This window comes from Pleurodeles waltl, chromosome 8 (genome assembly GCF_031143425.1).
Source record: "Pleurodeles waltl isolate 20211129_DDA chromosome 8, aPleWal1.hap1.20221129, whole genome shotgun sequence".
In the NCBI taxonomy this organism is placed as follows: Eukaryota; Metazoa; Chordata; class Amphibia; order Caudata; family Salamandridae; genus Pleurodeles; species Pleurodeles waltl.
In genome coordinates, this window is record NC_090447.1 from 121230412 (window position 1) to 121248066 (window position 17655).

General features: G+C 44.2%; 1 protein-coding gene across 1 annotated transcript in view; it reads left to right on the forward strand.

Annotated features, from left to right (window-relative positions):
- Positions 1–2554: 2554 nt before the first annotated feature.
- CAPN5 (calpain 5) overlaps positions 2555–17655 on the forward strand; it is a 431423-nt gene continuing 416322 nt past the window's right edge. The window contains exon 1 of the mRNA XM_069203908.1: positions 2555–2764. The gene's annotated coding sequence lies outside the window, so the exon portion shown is untranslated. The remainder of the gene's footprint in view (positions 2765–17655) is intronic.

Here is a 17655-nt window from a genome sequence, read left to right on the forward strand (position 1 = left end):
ATTGTGAAATGTAAGCAGGAACTACATCACTGACATGGATTAGTTTAACACTTTTTACATTTGTTTTCCAGAAACCAATCAGTGTTTTTGGCTGTAAATTAAGGACGTGAATTAAGCATCTGTATGGGGCACGTTTCATTTTTAATGTTTCATTTTCAAATATTGCTGTGTCTGAGACCCAGAGGAACTGCCTCACTTAAAGCTCTGCCTTTCATGATGTCCACGTCCAGTTCCTGAGAGCTGGTCGCTTCTTGGTCTAATGTTATTTCATGTGTGGTTTTCATCTGTTCGGAGATCATGAGGTGTAACATCCAGTCATGTAATATTTAAGGTAAATGCATCTTTCAAACATGTGAAATACTGCTGCTGGTCCCAGCATAAAGACATTTACATGAATTGCACAAACGGCAATGAATGAGTGTGAGCTTTAATGGTACAGTACATATCGGAGGAATGTGACACCGATTTCAAATGACATTTGAATATTCTGGGTGCTATGTTGCTTGCTATCCATGTGTAAACACACATGCCAACCCTCCTAATTCAGGCGGGAGACTACCGACATCAAGGTTGATCTCCCGCCTCCTCCATGCAGAAACCCGATTCTGAGTTTAGTGAAACTATCAAAAATAAAGGGCTTGATTATGACCTGTTGTACTACAAGTTCCAAAGATATAATGGAACTTGCAATACGCCGGGTGGTATACCCATCATGTTTGTGATGGAGCAATCCCCTCCGCCAAGGTGGTAATCAGGCCCAAAGTGTTTGTCACACACGCTCCAATTTCCCCCTCCAAGAATTAGCTCTGACATCAAAGTCGAAGGCAGCAAAGACAAAAACATCAAAGGTTAATGCTTTGTAATTTATTCTTGGAGGAGGAGATTAGAGCATGTGACAGGCTTCAACATTTTATTTTTGGTAGTTTTACATAGCGCTAACAAAAACATAGTTTAGAACTCTGCTTTTGTTTGCACTATGTTATAAAAGTTCCAAAAAACGAAATGCTGCTTGTCTATCACCAGATATACCAATAGTCCTAATTCAGGCAGATCACCTCTATGTCAGTGGGGAAAATACACTCTCCCAGCTATTTTTTTTTAAATCTCCCACTTGCCTGCTCTAAAATGTTGGCATGTATTTTGTTGTTACCAGTACTTTGAGTGAGATGAAAAACAGGTGGGTGGGGGGGCGAGTCCCTAAACATATGGGGTCCTTGAAAGGAGCAGGGCCTATATAGCTCTAAACATACACACTAAAATTTGCGCAAAGTGCCACCGTACCCACACATTTTCACAGAATCACAACAGCAGCTGACGTGCACTGTGACTATTGTTTTGTGAGCTTTGCAGAGAGGCCAAGGAGTGGATAGCCACGTATTCTGTACACCTTTTGCCCCTGAGAGAAACTTGTGCTGCCTTCAGCCACAACTCAGCAGTGGCAGCTGCAATATATATAAAGTGGTGGGCGGCAATAAAAACATACTAATAAGTAAAAAGGGCACTTACCTTATTTACTCACCACGATGTCCTCCTCGAAGCTCTGTACCCAGAAAACTGCACTAACCAATCTTGATGCTGCTCTCATGCTGTTAAACAGCATAAGAGAAGCATTAGGGTTGGGGGGAGCAGGTGTCTCGGCACTCTTAAGAGCGCTGGAGCACTGTGCTTTCTCTAACCCAGCTGTCTTAAGGCAGCTGGGGTAGAGAAGTTTAAAGTGTGCCTGTTAGGCTGGCAGTCGCAAGATTGTTGGCCAAAGGGACATGCGCACTTTAACCATAGTGCGCAGCTCCCTGATGCCACTCAGCAGCAATTGGCCCGGCCCATCCGGACACTTGGTTCAGGATGGGTTGCTGAAAAATAAAACGGTGATAAATAAACTTTATTACCATTTTATTTGTCAGCTGCTCTGGGGCATGTTAACAGCAGGGCAACGCTCCTTTGCTGTCAAGGAGGAGCCGCCCCTGCACTTGTGCCCCAATATAAACACCCGGCTGCCACTCAATTCAAATTAAGCACTAGACAAGACTAATATGGTGGCTGGAAAAAAAAAAACATAACAACATCCTGTAAAAAGCAATCACTCTTATGGAATGCAACATTAGGTAACGCATATGAAATATATGCGGGAACGATATGGATCGCCTCAGCGTTGTTTTACACTCATTATTCAGAAATCGATCAGTGTACATGAAATGTTAAGGACATGAATACAGGGCCCGAGGGGGACCCGTTTCAATGTCCGTTTTTGGACCAGGTCCACTTAAAGCCGTGGTTGCCCCATGGGAATAGCCAGTGCTTTAAATGGAAAAATAGAAGTGCAGGTACTCTGTACCAGAGTACCTGCTTGTTTCTGAGAAGTGCCGGTACTCTCCAATTAAAAGTATTACGTTTTTCTTGAGATATGCCGGTACTCTCCCTCGCAAAATAAAAAAGTGCCGGTACTCAGTACCGGAGAGTACCGGCCCATTTAAAGCACTGGGAATAGCAATAAGAGTTACGGTATAAAAAGGTACGAATAGAGACTACAATTCCCAAGCTGCTTAGCAGTTTACGCATGCGCGCTGCGAGCCGGAGCCACGCCCCCTGTCCTCAGCCCCAGGGCAGCCCCCCTCCCGCGCGGGTGCCTGGAGCTCGCAGCTGTGGCCGTGAGGAGGCGGCGCTGCACGGCGGAGCGCAGGCAGCAGAGGGAGCCCGGACCCGGAGGAGGAAACCCGCACCTGGACAGCGGAGCTGAGGCAGCGGCGCCCGGGGACCTGCACGGCGGGTAGGCTGCGGGGCGGGGGGATGCACGGCACCCCAGCATCTTTAGGGGGTTACCACCAGCTGGCAGATACATGCAGGCACATCTGTTGGCATTGTGCACCCCGAGAACCTCCTTCACACAGTCCCTTGAAAGGGGCACTCCCTAGTCTGGGGACAGAAAACTGGTTTGTTTCATGCTCCTTCCTGGTTCATCTCATTGAAACCCTGCAGTCTTGCCAATGCACTTCCACTGCTTGAGGTTAATGGGCTGCATAATGCATGCTGCCTACATTCACACTCTATGCCCACGTTTGAACTTTGTGACCACTCCTCCCCTTTCATTTTACTCAGTATTTCATTTTGCACCATAGATCTGATTATGATGAACAAGCAGGCTGGCATACTGTGGTACTCCCTGTCTTGCAGAACGAAGTGTGAGGGCACCGCAGGGACACTTGTATTGCATGCCTATAATGTTTAGTATTCTGCACGTCATTTTTGTAGTTATTTTTTTGTAATTGTATGCCTCATCAAGAAACACGTGCTGTGTTGCATTCACATTTGATCACAATTACAAAATATTACATCTGCTGCAAGAGCTCTCACCTGGCACCTGTTCATAATTTCGAAGGCAGGCATAATTATTACACATTCGTCTCCAAAATACAGTCTACTACAGTATTACATCGGCATGCACGTCATCTCTGCCTACTTGTACCTCGAAGCTAAAAGAATTACGTATTACAACACCAACCCGGTGTCTTATAGTGCCGGAGTTACCTTGACCTAGAATGCTTGTCCGCTTCTTTGTCCGGGGATTTCGAAAACTGTCCGCGAAAAGCTATTTCGCTAGGTAGATGTTAGCTGCAGGTAGGCGCTACAGTAATCGAAATGCGTGCTGGAAGCGTTTTTGTAATCACAATTGTGACCAAGAACACGCGAACTTCCTGGTCCTGTTGAGGGATTTCAGACGGCAGCGTTATGACGTAATGCCAACCTGTAACAATTCTGCGTGTACTTTTTGTAGTGGTCCAAATGTTCTAAAATAAGCTTGCATGTCGGCGCTATATAACATGCAATACGAATAATCAACACCATATTAATCCATCTTTTATTTGAGCCTTTTACGTGTAGAGGTAAAAATAAAAGCCAGCAAGCATGTTGTATTTGAACTATGTGTTGTTTAAAATTATATGTTTTGTTAGACAGGCAGTGATAAGTGCACGGGTGATAACATGCATTAGCTGGCAAGACCCCACCAGTCACTAAAAGTGCCTCGGCATCATTTTGAAAGTGACGACGCCGCCTCATTTCTTCAACATTTGCTATTGTAGTGGATTCGTGGAACATGGGTGGGAGGGGTTCTTTGGTTTGAATGTAGGTTCCACAGCAGCTGGTCTGTAGTGCTTTGTTTTTTTCCTTTGTGTTGTTTTTGCTGCTGTGCGCTTGTTGTCTGTGTTTATTACTATGCTTAGTGCTGTGCCTGGCACAGGGCCGCGAGAGGACAAAAAAAAAAATCAGATGGGAGGAATCTCCCCGCTCGTGGGGTCGGAAATGACCGGATTGGGGAAGTCCGTGTATTTTCAGTGCTCCCTGCGACACACAACCTCTGCCTGCGTTCCCCTCTTGACACGGACAATAGGGGCAGAGCTGACGGGCGTATAGACAGCGAGACCACCGGGCGACCACAACAGGTTCACGGTGTGTCCCCCTCTGCCAGGATGTGTCATCGTCCTTGTCAACTGATAGTCCCGCCCACTGAAGTATGTCATAGAAACGACGGCAGGAGTCGCCACATTAACCCAGGGATGCAGAGTTCCCTTCGTGGACCATCAGCCAAGCTTTTCCTTGGGTTAATTTCACATTTTTGTGTTTAATCTATTTTACTTTTTCACTGAATTTTCTACTGGAATATGACACCAAGTTTAATTAAACGAATACGTATGCGTGCTAGGCGAAGAAACTCAGAGAACAAAGATCTTCTGACCTTTCAAAGAGTTTATTTGAAATCTTTTGTTCCTATCATTGTTATTGAATTTCAAAACGGAGAATGAAAGTAACCACAGTATTCAAATCATACTTGTAGAAGGTAAATAAAAACAGGGCAAGTGCGTCTACCAGCATTTCGATGTCAAATATTATGTTTTTGTGTAACATTTTTATTAAACTTCTAAGTAGACCATGGCAGTAAGCACAATAATTTTAATGCATACTGTAGTAGAACCGCTGGGCAGCAGTAGGAATTTTGCTAAACTGGATTTTGTTCCTCTTTTGGTTTATATGGCGATGCTGCCTACCCTCCTAAGATGGCCACCATGATGACCAGGGTGGAGAGGGGCAGGTGGGGTGGCGGAGGGACGTTGAGCAAGAGAGTTGTGAACAGGGGCACAGGATGGCAGTGTGGACAGACAATAGTGACTGAGCCTTTGATAGCACCCACAGTAGTTCTTTAAACAGTTTGCGGGTTATTTCTGAAGCCAGGAAGCTGTTCATGCATTGAAGAACTCAATGAAGGTTGTTACAAAGTTTTGCAAATTGGTAACTGATATACTTTTATCGCCATCCCTCGTGTGGCTGAAGTGGCACCTCCGGAGAGGTTGCTGGAGCCGGGTGGTAGTTTTCGATTTTAAACTGAGGGTGGATTGAAAATTGAGTTTCCCCCCCCCCTCTCGATGTCATCATGGGCACCATCTCCAGTCCTTGGCGTTTAGCCTGCAAGTCATTGTTCTCAAGCATGTTTGTGTATTTAGTTTGCTGCAAGCAAACCCAGTCTACTATACCCAGAAAGCGTTATGTTGATGCTTGAAAGCCCAGGACTAGTAACGTTGTCCGGGAGCCACCCTAGATGGACCAGACTTCCAGAAAGCTAAATGCTTACAACTGAATCCTTTGAAATCCATTCTCTGGGAAAGGCATAACCAATGGCTCTCTTTAATCACAGGGGTGATGTGTTGACTTTCTCTTGCTGAAGATGATGTTGTTTGCTCTGGTCAGTCCTAACTTTGATTTGTTAGTCAGTCTTTTGAGCTTTTCTGAGTAAAGTGAATTTTAATTCTCCATTTGAGTTGGGTTCATTGCCTGATTCAACCTTTCTGAAATCCCATGGCTTATTATTTTGAACGAATTGTCATTAGATCATCTAAGTCCCCTCTGCAACAGTTCCAGCACACTGCCGTGCATGCCACAAAAGGGTTTCCTTTGTACCCTGGTTGGATTGCAGTTCTCATTGGTTTGCAAGATTAAAAGTCCTGCAATGCAGCCGCTGCTCTTTCATTGCCTGCAAAGGACATCCTTCCTTTTTGACTGAAATGCGATAGGGCCACCCCTATCCCTTTTCATGGGCTCCTAGGCCCAAATATTAGAGGGTCCCGGTCAAGCTTAAATGGCCAGTAGCTAGGCTGCACAACTCCTCCTACTCCTGTGCACTGTGGCGTGGCGGGCGAGAACTTTTTAGAGGGGGGTCAAAGAACCCTTAACATCCACCCTCTCTTATGTACCGTGGAAGACGCAGTCTCTAACTATAACACAACGGATGTGACCTGGAAGTGTCCTTGGGAATCACCCACAATTCTCACATGGGGCTTCTAAATATAAAATGTCTCCTAGACAGACTATGGTTTCTAAATCCCTCTGTTTGTGGCGCTGCGTACTACAGATTTTATAGTTGGAAGGGGGTATTGGACTGGAAAGAGTTTCCACGATTTCTGTGGACACCCCCTTTGGAAAATGGTGAATTACTCACTTGGACAGTGTCTAACTGTGTCACAGTGCCAACACACATGGTTTTACAGAAACAGTCCTTCCAGACACACCTGTAAATATAGAGCGCTAGAGCCACTGTCCGTGTGATGTGGAGGCGTTCCGCAGAGTACATCCACCATGAATCCACTGTGTGGTGTTCATGGATATCATTTCAGGGGAGACCTACTTCTCTCACCTCCTCAGCACTCTTCTTGACGACTTCTGAAACCCTAGTCTTTACATATTTTAGACATTGTTATTGGGGTTCAGTTGAACACTTCACAGCTGGAGTCCGTTCTTCAGTACAGTTATATTTTTCTCTGGTTAACTTCTGCAAAGCTGTACTAACCATTTCAGTGTTAACGTAGATCCCGCCCGCCCGCTTGTATTTATTGTTCATCACATTTAACGTCCTTGAATAGACTGGTTTGGGATACAGATGAAATCAAACGATAATAGATGCCGAACACCTTCGTCTGCCCCCATACTGTTTGTTCCAGGATCTAAAAGGAAGTGTTGAATTGATACAACAATTTATAGCAATAACTTTGTATCTAATTTGGTTAGGTCCGTCTAGCTGAGTGCCAGTGGGGCCGTAAGTGCAAACGGCGCTTTTAAAAACAGTACTGAATTTGGTCTAAATATTTATATTGGTCGTCGAGCATCAGGGTTTGTTTAGCAACCTCTAGGAAGATGTTCCTTCTAAATTCAGGAACAACAAATCAGTTACAGATGTTAGTGTTAAAATTGCATTTTCTTTCAGGAATGCAAGCTTTGCGGGCCGCGAGGGCTCAGCTTCCCTAAATGAATCATCAGTCACAGAATCCTATGTTGGCTGTCTCAATTAGAGATGGGGTGAAAGGTGAAGGGGTGAAAGGTGAAAAGTTGTATGCCAAAATGGATCCAGATTGTCACAAGCTCTAAGAACCTCTTCCCTTAGAAACATTGTTGCGTTTGACAGAATCTGTCCAAATGTGCACATTTGACAGTGTGGTAAATTGTTGTGATATCCATTGGGCCCTTTTACAAGGACCCTGTGTAGCAGCCCCCTCAAAGGGCTGTAGTCCTAAATGGTGTGTTGGGCAACCTCGTGGTCGTTGATTCACCAGGACATCCGGGGTAGGAGGAGTGACCTCATCTACACTTTAAGCCCGGATGATGTCACATTGTTGCTCCTGTGTCCCACCCGTTGCCCCTCCCCAGCCTTCTGTTGGCTGCTGATGAGCTGGAGAAGGGCACTGATTCTGATGAAAGTAAACGGGACTCTTAACCCCCTGGCTTTCTTTCTTTTCTTGCCACTGCCTTCATGACTCCTGGGACCAGCAGGGCCAGAGGTTGCAAAAACAAGGCCAGAGGTAGTAGCTGTACCCCTAATTGTGGTCCAGAGGCAAACTCTGTCCACAATTAAATAAATACGATGGTGCCTCCTGGATTGGACAAAAAAAAAACCCTGAAGATGCAGGAGGGGCGTCTTTTCCACTGTGTGCTCGATGGGGCAGTGTACGTCACGAAGATCTCTAAGGACCATAGCACCTTTCCTACAGCAGACCGGCACAATCCGAAGCTGCGCAGGGGCTACACATGGAGAGCATCAGAGGAACCAAAGAACAATGTACAGGTCACACCTTAATGCTGACACTCTCTTTTCTAATATGCCCACTTCCACATCCCTGTGCACTTGATGCACAGCTGGGTGGACGTAAAAGCTTTGGCGTGTGAGGATTACAGCAGAGCGGTGTTGAGGAAGATACCACCATGACCCAATCATTAAGTGAACACACAAGGAGTGGAATCGCTGCAAAGATGTAGGAGATGTTTAAGATGGTGCCACTATACCACCCCTGTTGCTTGATTTGTGTGTTATTTCTAGCTGTGCAGTTAGGTTTCCTATGTATGGAATGTAAGTTATTTGCCTGCATTACTACTTCAGACATATGTACCTCATTTGTAGTCTGAGATAGCACTTGTGGCCCTTGCATGCTTGGAGGCCTAGTTACAGTTTCCAGGGATGCATGCCTGCTGAACTCCTACACCGTGGATGGATGAAGGCTTGGTTTCTTGTCACAAAATTAGCTTTACTGATTGAACTCTACTGTGGCTCTTACTCATGCCTAAGACTTTGCCTAATGAATCCTCATTTGATTGCCTAGCAGTTTTTATGCTCCATCTTTTCCAGCAGTGGTCCCTACTTTGTAAGCCTCCTATGTTGGACACGTTAAACAATAGGGACACATTGCCCTGCTCTTCACTCCCCATATTCTATGTCCCATGGTGCACTTAGTAATTTCATAATGTTTGCCTAGAAGGCTTCCCATGGCAGTTCTTTTTCTTGTTAAAGTCAGCAGCAGGGAACCCCAGCCACACCGGAGGGTTTGGGCCTCCACTGTGGTTTGGTAGAGATCTGACCACTGTTTCATGCTGTGCTCCAGCCAGTGTTCCAAGTGGTGGTTGGAAAACAGAACTACTCACTCAACCTTTGCCACTAATGTCTTCCTGCTCTGCAAACTTTGGGGATTTTTGAAAGAGAAATGTAGTGTTATTTAAATATATATAAAAAAATAGTGGGATAAGGAGGAGTTAGAGGTCCAGTGCATACCCTCCAATAATAGTTCCTAATAATGAAATGCACTGTTCCTAAAAAGGAAGGAAAATAAACAGGGAGAGTGTTAGGTAAGCCTATTCAATAGAGTCCTATTCAATAGGAGCAAGAGTCCTCACACACCCAAATGGGTGTCATGCTTCATCATCGGACAAGCTCCTCGTCAGACTGGTGCTGCAATGTCTGACGGGCACCACCCTTTCGGGGGGCTCTTTGCCGGAGTTCTTTTACGATGATGCCTCACTATCCCATAGATAAGTAAGGAAAGGAAGGAGAGCAAGAAAAAATAAACCAAGCTAAAATTGGCTCAAAACCTATCTGCAAGATTTACTTTTATTGGTGCAGAAAGCAGGCCAAGATTAAAACAAATATCTGGAGAAAAGAGTCGATATAATGTCCGACCTTTCTCACACAAATGGGTAGTCAAAAACTATAAGACCCCTCTTAGAAATTGGGTCGACATGTTTCGCGTCTGATCGGTCCACATAGGATCCACTGACGCTTCCTCAGGACCTAAATATAATGATGCTTCTCCACATACAAACTAAAAATGATCTTGTCTGTAACAACTAATAAGTGAAAGCAAAAAATCAGTCAGTCACTTACATAAGTCCATTATGACCCACAGTGTCAATCCTATACGTCGCCCTGAAAATGTTTAAACATCATGTCAATGAATAATGCTCAAATTCAAGTGACAAGAAACCCGTATAGTCAGGTGTAAAGTTAATGTGGCACACAGTGATCGTGAAAAAAATGTAACACATCATGCCAGTTACAGATAACAGATAATGCTTACCCTCCCAATTAGAGACAAGGCTTCATGGGATCACGCAGACCTTAGGCCTGGTCCAAGTAACAAGCTGCATGTCATATAAAGAAACATGATAACAAAGCAGAATAACGGTAAGAATTAAGAGAATATACATTAAAGCCTCCTAAAAAATGTCACTCTAAGTTAAGTATCCAATTGCTCTCTATGCAACAACATGAGGGGACATAGTCCCACTTTACTGCCCACTCATTCATTCATTATGGTAGTGTCACTATCCGCAAAACAGTAAGGTGGATGTACCTTGTCCTACTACCATCCAAGGTACTTCTTTGTAAGGGATAGCCATTCAGAAGAACTCTAGAATCACAATTTTGCCAAGTCTCAAGGCTGCACCTCTCAGGTCGATAAAATCGCTCAGTGCTGGTCCCATGCTTTAATTTAGTTGTGAGAGAGCCTGGGTGCCCTCCAGGTTGGAAAAATACGTTCCCCTCAGGGTTACCTATCTACAATTTACACTCAAGCTCAATGTTGGATGTCACCCAGCGTACTCACAAATTGGCGGCCGGCCGTCAGCGGTTGCTCCTGCCCCTGGTCGCGCTCCCGAATTGACGAGGGAGACGCGATACCGGTGGGCTGAAAAGGAGTCGAAACCGGAAGGAAGCAGACTTGCACGTTGCTAGGCAGCGTGCGCGAGTCAACGGGCCCGCGGCTAAGTGTCAGTGACAGCGATGAAGGACTCCAGTCGAGTTCTTCGTGGCTCATGCGGTGGCCATGATTGTATGTTTCTTTTTGTATATATCGAATAACAAATCATCAAGAAGAGCATATATGCATATCGCGGGTGTACATGTTGGGCATAGAATTGTAATAGTCAGTGCTACGCAAATAATCTGACACTGTGAGGAACCCCGTGGTTTATCGTCATGAATTATGAATGCTCCTTCATTGTAGTTACTGTGTGGTCCATACCAAAAAAAGAAGGAGAAAGGGGTATAAAGTCTTACTGTTGTAGTCAAATAAGAACGCATTATATATATCTCACTAAAGTGATCAGAAATATCCAGCCTCTAGAAAGAGAGAGGTGGAGAGGGCAAATAATTGTATCGTACCTCAAAAAATGCGAAAAATCTTTTGTTGAGATTTCCCAATATTGTTGTCAGTTCAAGTGAAAAAATTGATCCAGGGGGATATCATCATTTAGGCCCTTACGGTGGGTCCTGAGTTTAAAGACCCAACGTTGTTCTAACTCAAAAAGAGACTGGGAGCTCTTCTGTGGGCATGTTTGTAATACAACCCACCACATGTCATCTGGACTATGCTTTATTTCGATGTAGTGAATGCTTAATTTAGTCGAAGTGCGTCCGCACCGGATATTGCTGCGGTGTTCATTGATTCTAAGTTTCACCGCTCTAGTGGTCATCCCCACGTATTGTAAGCCACAAGGGCACGTAATCAAATATACACAATTCCGGGTGTTACAATTAGTGTGTTTGAGTAGTCGCCAATGCCCAATCGGGTCCAACTCCAAGGAGTCCGTGCGTTTAGTCAAGGAGCATACATTACAATTCCCACATGGGAAATGGCCCACGACTGGTGGCAACTCCCACAGGGTACTTTGTTTATTGGGTGTCACTCTAGGTTTAGGTCTAGTGTGGATCAATATGTCTCTCAGATTAGTAGTTCTCCGAAAGGCGAGGAGAGGTTTCTGAATTTTTCCACCTCCACTCTGAAGGATCTCCCATCTTCTATTGATAATTTTCTTGACTGTATTCGACAAGGGTGTAAAAGTCGTAACACATGTCAATTTATTATCTGTACATCTAGGTGTCCTCTGTAGGAGTTGATCCCTATCACTATATTTGGCTCTCTTATAAGCAGTGTTGACCACTTTAGATGGATAGTGGCGGTCATATAGTTTGTATTTCAATTCTGTTGCTTGAATGTCAAAGGAGCGGATATTACTACAATTGCGGCGCAGTCGTAAAAATTGACCAAAAGGTAAGTTATCTCTAAGTGCTTTAGGATGATAACTATCGTAGAGCAACAGACTGTTACGGTCTGTTGTTTTTTGATGTGTGCAGGTCATGAGTACGCCCCTATCAATGCTAATCTCCAGATCCAAAAATGTGATTGTAGTGGTGGAGACTGAGGCGGTAAAATTCAGGAAGGGATCAAGATTGTTGACCCACGTAGTGAAAGATGTTACCTCCTCAATGGGACCTTTCCAAATGACCAAAATGTCGTCAATATATCTGCGCCACAACTTGATGTACTCAAAATACGGGTTAGAGGTAGGCAGTATGAATCGTTTCTCAAAATCATACATATAGCGACATGCTAAGCTGGGCGCAAAAGTGCTTCCCATTGATGTGCCTCGAATCTGATGAAACAACAGGTCTTCGAACTGAAAGAAATTTTCTGTCATTGCTAAGTGCGCACAGTGCATGATGAAATGTATTGGGGTAGTTAGATCCAGTGTGGTTGACAGAAGGGCTGACTCTACTACTGTCAAAGTTGCTTGCTGAGGAATATTGGTATACAGCGCTTCCACATCCATGGTAATCAGTGCGTGGACCTCCCCTTCAGAATTGAGGGAATCTATGAGGTTGAGCACATCTTTTGTGTCTCGCAAATATGTGGAAGATTGTTGCACAAGTGGTTGTAAGAAATGGTCGCAAAATGTAGACAGTGGTTCTAGGATAGATCCTATCCCTGATACGATTGGACGGCCAGGAGGTGGAATCTTCCCTTTATGAATTTTGGGCAAACAATAGAAGTAAGGTATTCTGGGATTAGTGGTGTCTAAAAAGTCAGCTTCTTTTTGCGAAATCCACGAGTTACTGGTAGCCTCATGAATCATTCCTCTAATCTCTGTTTGTATTCTAGCGGTAGGGTCTTGGTCAATTCGTGTATAATAAGTTGAGTCACTCAAGAGCCGGAGACACTCTTGTCTATAATCTGATGAGTTCAAAATGACTATGGCACCGCCTTTGTCTGCTGGCTTGATGGTGATGCTATTGTCAGCTGTCAGACCCTTAAGGGCCATACTTTCTACTCTGGGTATGTTCACAAAGCTGTTTTTCGGTCATAATTTGTTAAGGTCCAAACTGACCGCTTTTTCAAATGCCAAAATCTCGCAGGGCATAGCCGTAGTGGGTGGCATGAATTTGGACGGTTTTCTAAGACCTGAGTCCAAGGGTACTGTATCCAATGGTCTATCATTGAAAAAAGATTGTAGTAGAATTTTCCTGAAGAACTGAGTTAGTTCACTTTTCAGGCGGAAAAAGTCTTCTCTAGGAGTCGGTACAAACCCTAGACCCTTATTAAGGACAGATAATTCTTCAGGGGAGAGGGGTCTAGAAGACAGATTGATAACTAAGTCCTTGGTAGTTGATTCTTGCCCTGGCTCCGTGTGACCATCTGGGGCTCCTCCTGTGCCCAATGGACCCTTCTGCCTCTTCCTCGTCTTCTGCCTCTTCCCCTGCCCCTGCCGCTGCCTAAATAAGGCCCATATGGGAACATGGGGCGGGGTTGGAAAAACGGGAAGGGTTGTTGCCATCCCATCGATTGGTTGGGGTGAAATTGTGGAAAATTATAATATGGTTGAGGTCTCTCATCATCTGTACTCCACCCATCGGATGAAGAACTATGGCTATATTTGCGAGGTTTCTTGACTGATGTAGAAGAATCATCAGATGAAACAGACTGTACATCAGTTGAATAGTCTTCTTTAATGTAAGGGTAGATTTTTTCTCGACTAAATCTACTGATGTCTTTCTGTAGTTTCGTTTTTTTTTGTTGAGTTAAAAATTCTTTTGACTCATTTAAGTCGGAATTAATCTCAGCTAATCGGTTCTTAAATGCAGTGATAGAGACTGTAGTTTTTAATGTATTTTCCATAAAGGAAATCTGTATAGCCATGGATTCTGCTATCCGTTTGGAGGTACTGATGATCAGTACCAACCAATCCCGGGTGCATTTCCAGGCAATTTGGGCCCAGTCTTTCCTAAAGGCCAAGTCTTGTAGGAAAATCCTAGGCATGTTTGACACGAGTAATCCGTTAGGTGCTATGTTGGCTCTTAGATATTCCGTCATAATTGTCCCATGAAGGACTGTTTTTATCGGGTCTCGTTTAAGTGAGGATAGTTTGTCCCATTCTGCTTTAGTGGGGCCCGAGGGCCCTGCACCATCATTTGTCAGAATGGATGGAGTCTGAAGGATCGCGGAGACAATGTCATCGTCGAAGCTTAACCCCTGGAAATTATCCATATTGGGGAAGTTTCTAAGGAAACTAGTGAAATAATCCCGCAGCAAAACTGCTGTACTCAATATATAAAAAAATAGTGGGATAAGGAGGAGTTAGAGGTCCAGTGCATACCCTCCAATAATAGTTCCTAATAATGAAATGCACTGTTCCTAAAAAGGAAGGAAAATAAACAGGGAGAGTGTTAGGTAAGCCTATTCAATAGAGAGTCCTATTCAATAGGAGCAAGAGTCCTCACACACCCAAATGGGTGTCATGCTTCATCATCGGACAAGCTCCTCGTCAGACTGGCGCTGCAATGTCTGACGGGCCTAATAGTGTGCCACCCTCAGTTGTGGTGCTGCGCAGGCCCTGTCTTCCAGAGAAGAGGGAACACCACAAGTAGGTGTCACGTATGTACCGTACCCTTCATGTCCACACAAGCCAATTGATCTGTTAAGAGTGCGGTGACTGTAACCAAACAAGGAGAATGTTTGTGCAAGCCCTTGTGCAATGTACCCGAGAACCCTCTCCTCCTCACGAAAGGGAAATGTGTCCAGTCTATACACAATCAGACTGGACAACCCAGTGCAGTTACCAGCTAAGCAGACTATAATCATAAGAAATGCCATAAAGGGACCCGCAGAGCTACTCAAACCTGCGAGCACACTGAAAACCATAAACCTGCATATGTCTTGCACACCTCATCATCCACCACACCGCTATGCGCTATGTTCTAAAACACGATCACCGCACCTCAGTGGTCCTTACTCAAGACGTGGAAACACTTCCTTCATAGGAAGTGTTTAATTTGTAAAAATAAAAAAATGCCCAGGTATTTCACACGGGTCCACTGCAGCTGGCACCATCCACATGTCACTTTAAACTGCAGGTTTAAGTCATTGTTTTATCATATTTTAATGTATGATAAATAGTTAAATGCTCTACTAAAGAACTTTACTGAAAAATATACCCATAGCGGCAGCATGTTGTGGATTCTCATAAATACATGCTGGTGTGTACAAATGGGTGCCGGTGCTGAGCACGGGCAAACACCAGCACAAATTAAGTGCTGCACATCGGATCACAAAACAAACACCCTTCCAGCCTTGTAGGTCCGAGCTTCAGTGCCCCACATGGAAGTAGCGAGCAATGTATGAGTGCCGGAATACAATACAATGCAGTAAGGTTCACTCTCCGTTTGGATTCCTTCGGTGATCTACATTAGTTTCAGGTAGGGAAATCTCTCTGGCTGAATGCAGAAACTGGAGTTTCTTTGGGCTTTCTGATTACATACTGGTTATGGTGTAGGAGATTTTATTCAGTGTACTCAAATAAGATTGACTAGCTCTAGGGTGCAAGGTCTGTAGAACCAGCAAAAATAGTGAATCCAGATGGCCCACAACTTTATCCAAGCTTTCATCTACTTTGGAAGTTTTGGTGAATCTCTCCCCTGCCTGTGGATTTTCAGAATTCTGACAAACCGAGGATCCGGCATGGAAGAAGCCTGTCCTTATCTTAAAACATGTCTATCGGGAACACTTCCGGTCCATAGTCGATGCTTTGGCTTGTGCAGCGTGTCCTGCAGAGGTCCTTGGCTAGAGATAAGAAGCACGTCCAGCTCCAAATGATAACCATTTATCTTACTAAATGCATTTCCATGAAGATATTTGGGAAACCAACACAACTCACAGTAGCCCATTAGTTAGTAAAGGATGCGACAACGGGGATGTGTCTACCTGTCGAGCCCAGTCTGGTAGACTAGTCCCGCTCTGAAATGGATTGGATGGGCTACATGTACATGACGTGTGACATTGGAGGCTATATTCAAACCCAACCAGCCTAGTGAGACTGCAAGAGGGACTACCATCATTGAGTATGCAGCTTCCAGTCAGCGAAGAATTAAGTACTTTGCTGTGTTTTGGGCTCCAAGTTTTTCAGTCCATCCTAGCAGCATGCCTAGTTACTTTGGTTTCCTCAGTCATAAATTTCAGTTTCCTAAAGCTTCATGCTATTTAAGGCAAAATCATATCAAAATAATGTTTTGAATGCTTTCAAATACATTTATTTTCATGAATACCTGACTTATCACAGAGGTACAAAACTTGCATTTCACCGCTGTTGTGTCTTTTTGCGAAGCGGCCACTTCCTGTTGTTCTCCAGCACACACACACGCACACACATCGATTGGTCTCAAATAAAACAAAGTAGTGCGGGTGATTTGGTACCTTTGGTACGTGTCTCTAGAGATCCGAATGAGACTGAGGAATAATGGTTTGCTATGTCCCCCCACGTCACCGTAGACTAGAGGGACATGGGTAATGTAGTCCTCCTCCAGTATTGACAGCCATTGTTTACCCTCACAGAGCCAGTATTGAGAAGGGACAGCATGTGTTGGCGGCGGAGCAGAGAAAGGAAAGTGCCAGACCCCTCTAATTTGAATATGACTTAACATAACATCATAGGAAGTGACAGCACTTAGCTAGCTGCCTCTCCACCCAAATCTTCTTTCTCGATAATTAACCTTCTCGTTTATAATCTGATATCTCCTTTTTCTCCACCACATGTGTTTCTCTTAGCCACTGCTTTCTCTCTCAGGTTTTTGCTTTTCTGTCCCTTCTTGCAGTTTTGCAACTCCTTCTTGTTTCATCTGCTTTCCTTTCTCTTGCTGCCTCTTTCCTTCTCCCTCCTCTTCTGACTATGTTGTCCTTTTACCCTCTTTCCTCCTTGCCTTTCTCTCAATCTCTCCTACCTTTCTATCCACATCACTTGTTTCTTTCCCTGGCATCACACTGTTTCTTGTTTTCTTCACCTCCCTTCATGTCATCAGCATAGGCGCTGCAAGTAGGGGTGCTGGGAGTGCTGCTGCACCCCAGAAATAGGCTGAAGTTCAGAATGTGTGTGAGTGATGTCTCGAAATTGTCCTTTTCTCTTGTCCTGTGGACAATGCGGTCAAATGCCGGGGTCAAATGTCAGGCTGGCTTGGGACGAATTGCTGCCTAATTTGTTAAAAGGGATATTAGTGTTTACTTTTCTTTGCCCGCAAAGTGAGAGGATTTGGTAAAGTGAATTGTGTGACAATCTTGCTAGGGCACAGGTAGTGTGAAAGGAAAGTTGGTAGACAACAGTATTTAAATACCTGTAAATGAACTGTACAAGTATTTCAAAATATATCCGCAGCAAATGAGGCCCACATGAGAAACCTTTTGAACTCTGAAGTGTGATGGAAACAAATATCAAAGGATCAAAACAAATAAAGATGACGCACAAATGATAAATATTTGTGGAAATCCATTTTCCACGCATCATCATTCGGGCTGTTTATCATTTTATCAGAAGAACTGAACAAATGCACATTTAGTGGGGATTTCAATGGAAAATGTGCTCCTTAAATGAAAATGCGTTACCACACCACACCATGCTTTAGTAATATACTTGGAACAGTGTATTCCAAAATGCACCACCAGAGACATACTACATGCACTTTTACCAATCCACTGCTGAATCATCATGGCTTGTTTGCTGCACTTACGTGAGGCTTTGACTTTTTAAAAT